General features: G+C 38.0%; 1 protein-coding gene across 2 annotated transcripts in view; it reads left to right on the top strand.

Moving 5' to 3' along the window:
- The window catches only part of LOC109979273 (protein NDRG3-like), an 11,344-nt gene that overhangs the window by 3,909 nt on the left and 2,435 nt on the right, over positions 1-5,000 (top strand). The window lies entirely within an intron of this gene.

Raw genomic sequence — 5,000 nt, 5'->3', positions numbered from 1 at the left:
TGTCAAACAGCAAATAGATTTTTATTATTTCTCAAGTTCCTGATCTGATCAAATGATTCAAATGATCTGTGACTGAAATCTGTGATTATCTGACATAATACCTTAACTCAAATAAATGTATGTAAACAAATGTAAAACTAAAACCCAATTTAAAGGTGAAGAGCAGCCATCATACTGAACTGAACTCTACCCCCCGAACTCTGAACTCTGTCTCTCTCTCTCTCTCCCTCTCTCTCTCCGCACCCTGCTGACCCCCCTTTCCCCTCCATATCACCTCTCACCCATCATCCCCCCACCTCTCCTCCTGGTCACACACACACATCTCTCATCCATCTGTATTATTGTATTATAGTATGTTCATATTATGTCCATATTCTTTATATTATCTGTAAACGAGTATAGCATGCTCACTGCATCTCCCATGTTTCACTGTTGCAATAAAAAACGATTCTTTACCAGATTGAATTGTGGTTTCAGTAACTTAAGAATAATGATAATGTTCTTTACAAAATGGTCAGAAATAAAAGTAAATGCACAGATTTCTGTCATATAAGGTAAAACAGACTCATAGACTAATATGCGGGTTGAACGTTTACTACAGCGCGTATAGTCCCCCCCCCCCCCCCCCCCAAAGGCCCATTCTGAGCCAGGACAAACCCTGTGATCCCTTCTCTTCTTCTGTTGTTGTAATATTTGAATATGGTGAACAGCAGGAGAGAGCTGTGTCTCTTAAAGCAGAGTCTCAGGTGACGTCATTAGGTGAGGTGAGGTGTGATTACCTGAGGGCTGAGACAGCTTGGATTCAAAGGGGGAGGGGGGGGGGTGAAAGAAGCAGTCTAGGCTGCATGTGGAGCAGGTTGTTTAAACCTTAAGAGCTCAGGGCTGTGAGCCAATCAAAGAACAGATTACTCCTCCTGATCTCATCATCATAACACCCCCTCTGACCTCTGACCTCTATCTCCTCATATCCTTCTCTATGCACCAGATCTCCTGGGCCCTTTCTGAATATCCACAGTTCAGTAGTCAGTACTTTTCAGTATACTGAACCCTTGTGGTCATTCAGTGGTCATTTTTTGGGTCCACCTCAGTATACTGAACATTTCAGTATGGATACTAACTTCCTGGTTTCATGCAGTATGGATCGGATGAATCCTTTCAGGAAATGAATTGTATTTTAACTCCCACAATGCAGTGCAAAATTAAACGTAAATCGTCACGTGCGCCTCCAAATCAAAACAAACGAGCGTGGATTAATTTAATCAATTTTTAATCTACAGTTAAAGTCCCGACTGAAATCACTACTTTAAATTAACAACAGAAAATATAACAAATATCTGCATTATTATAAAACCTTTCCCCCTCTATTTAAATAATGATGTCACTATTTAAATAATGATTTCACTATTTAAATAGTGATTTAACTATTTAAATAATGATTTCACTATTTAAATAATGATGTCACTATTTAAATAATGATGTCACTATTTAAATAATGATTTAACTATTTAAATAATGATGTCACTATTTAAATAATGATGTCACTATTTAAATAATGATTTAACTATTTAAATAATGATGTCACTATTGGATATATATAATGATGCGCACTATGGAGAGGAGCGCACCACAGGGGGCGAGCTGGGGGAGAGACGAGAGACCTGAGGAAAAGGAAATCCCCAGTTTAAAATATAATGTTGGTGAGAAGAGGGAAATAGGAAGACATAAATGTCAATGGTGAAATTCTTTTGAATACAGAGGCTGTGAATGTTCAGTTATCTTTGGCTATAAAATGGCAACAACAGCCTGTAGTATAATCCTGCTGTTTCTCTTTGTTAACGATTATTGAAGCAAAATAAAAAATAAATGCATGACATTTAAAACATATTAACATGTGTGGGGGGAAAATGTGATCTTTATGTCTTCTTTTGTTGTGCCTCTGTCTCCTCCTAACTACAATAACAGCAGCATGTTGTGTGTAACACTGGTCTCCTGCATTAACACCTTCTTTTCAAAGGTGATAAATACAGACACAGTCACAATCACCTCAATGTTTGTCAATTTTTAGTACAAATTCTCAATGAGCGTCATAAATTTACAATACGATCAACTTGTGACTGTTGAATTGGTCGTGTGTGGAAGACAATGCAGAATATTCATCATGTTTAAGCAGCATGATGCTCGGTTAATATCACATCACACCATCGCAGGTTGTTGATGTTTGCGTTCACGTTTCAGTTAGTCTCTTAAATCAGTAACAGTTATATTAAATCACATCTTACCTTTAGTTTTATCTGGATCTTAAATCAGTAACAGTTATATTAAATCACATCTTACCTTTAGTTTTATCTGGATCTTAAATCAGTAACAGTTATATTAAATCACATCTTACCTTTAGTTTTATCTGGATCTTAAATCAGTAACAGTTATATTAAATCACATCTTACCTTTAGTTTTATCTGGATCTTAAATCAGTAACAGTTATATTAAATCACATCTTACCTTTAGTTTTATCTGGATACATAGAGAAATATTCTCCCCTCGTATATAGTCCTATGAATTTCAGTCTGCACGGTGAAAGTAAAACCTGTTCCTCTCGGTTTAGTCCACTTATCACTCAGACTGTAAACATGTTCACATTAGTAATGATGCAGGCCAGATTACAATTATGTGACTTTGTTTTTGCCCTCGATACTTTTTTGAGACTTTACCAGACGTTTTTATTTTTGCTGTAAAATAACTGTACAGTCAATGAACCACATCTATGAGCGGATTTTATATTACGATTCTTGGTTTTAAATACAGTTTCAATCACAATAACGATATAACAATATGAAGAAACATAGCATGTCAGTTATTAGGTTTGCTCATTTAATAAAATAAAATAAAAAGATAAATCATGCCGGATAAGTAACCTAGCTTTACAACATTTCAGCTAACCTTAGACTGCTTATGTGTTAGCTAGCTAGATAACGACTTTAACCAATGACACATAAATCACTTTTTTACTTACCGAAAGAACTGCAAAGATCCCTTATCTCCCACAGGTCGGTTAGAACAGTTTACTGCAGAACAACTCATTTTACAGCTCAAAAAAGAAGAAAAAACTGAACGGAAAAATTCAATGGCGTCTCGGCTTTCCTTCACTACGTAACTTTGTTATTCACAAAGAGAACTACGCAAGATCGGCGGCTGTCAATCATCGTCAAATATGACGTAAAATCCCGTTTTTCAACCTCAAATAACTTATTTAAAACAAACTTCACAGAAAAATGAGCACTTGAACACAATGTAGGGTGATAATAACTAATGATCACAGCAGAGTTTAGGTTTGGAAAAAAATGATGTGACGAGTATTTTAGCTTTACAGTTTGACCCACATCCCATCTGTTATCATTGAGGAGGCGGGGCTTATGACCTATACTGCAGCTAGTCACAGGGGGAGCTCTAACAATAAAAGCTTCACTAGAGCGGGAGCTTGTCCCGTCCATTATTTTTACAGTCTATGGTTTAAATATGTGTTCCTCCTGGTTCACCAACAGTTAGTGCATCATCTTACATTCTGCTTACAGCTCATTACAGTTCACCTAGTATGCAATGAGCTTTACCTCCACAAATAGTCTCTTATGTGTTTCCTTTGTTTGCTCATTAATGACATTACTATCTTTACAGCCTCTTAGAAGCCAAACATCTGTGTCTTCATGTTTCTCCCTTCAAACAAACACATGCATGTTCTACTACACTCTCCCACATTCTGCTTTCTTAACACGAGCTCCAGATGGATCCTGGGCTAAAATTAGGATGTGCTGCGTTCATGTGCTCAGTGTTAAAAACTGTTCTTCTCGTGCACGTTCATCTGCTTGTTGTTAGATAAATCAAAAGTCTCTGCTTGGGGGGGGTTAGGGTTCCTAATGAACGTGATGGTCAGTCTTTCAGTGAGCACTTTCTGTTGTGTGTTCAACTTACTAACACCTTCAAAGGAAGAATGATCGACATGTTCCACATAAATAAATCCTAAAGTCTGTCCTGTGTAAATGTGTCTCTGAGTCCTGACTGTCTACAATGAGGGAGAAGCTCGAGTCCCGCTGGCTGTGTTGTTGTCAGAGCCGTGTTTACATGGACGGGACGGCCGGCTCCTCCCCTTGTGTATAAAAGCTGTTTTAGTCAAGAACTAGAGAGAAGAAGAAGAACATACTCACTGATTATTTGGATGTTAGTAAGAGTTTTTAGATCACGCTCATTCTGTGTCAGTTTACATGAAATGTGAAGCTACGAGCTAACTAAAGAGCGCTAACATTAGCATGCTAACACAACAATGTGAAGCTACGAGCTGACTAAAGAGCGCTAACATTAGCATGCTAACACAACAATGTGAAGCTACGAGCTGACTAAAGAGCGCTAACATTAGCATGCTAACACAACAATGTGAAGCTACGAGCTAACTAAAGAGCGCTAACATTAGCATGCTAACACAACAATGTGAAGCTACGAGCTAACTAAAGAGCGCTAACATTAGCATGCCAACACAACAATGTGAAGCTACGAGCTGACTAAAGAGCGCTAACATTAGCATGCTAACACAACAATGTGAAGCTACGAGCTAACTAAAGAGCGCTAACATTAGCATGCTAACACAACAATGTGAAGCTATGAGCTGACTAAAGAGCGCTAACATTAGCATGCTAACACAGGTGATGTGAAGCTACGAGCTAACTAAAGAGCGCTAACATTAGCATGCTAACACAACAATGTGAAGCTACGAGCTAACTAAAGAGCGCTAACATTAGCATGCTAACACAACAATGTGAAGCTACGAGCTGACTAAAGAGCGCTAACATTAGCATGCTAACACAACAATGTGAAGCTACGAGCTAACTAAAGAGCGCTAACATTAGCATGCTAACACAACAATGTGAAGCTACGAGCTGACTAAAGAGCGCTAACATTAGCATGCTAACACAACAATGTGAAGCTACGAGCTAACTAAAGAGCGCTAACATTAG

The sequence above is a fragment of the Labrus bergylta genome, unplaced genomic scaffold, assembly GCF_963930695.1.
Source record: "Labrus bergylta unplaced genomic scaffold, fLabBer1.1 SCAFFOLD_210, whole genome shotgun sequence".
Taxonomy (NCBI): domain Eukaryota; kingdom Metazoa; phylum Chordata; class Actinopteri; order Labriformes; family Labridae; genus Labrus; species Labrus bergylta.
The sequence above is the reverse complement of the archived record's forward strand: the minus strand, read 5'-3'. Positions and strand labels throughout refer to the sequence as shown.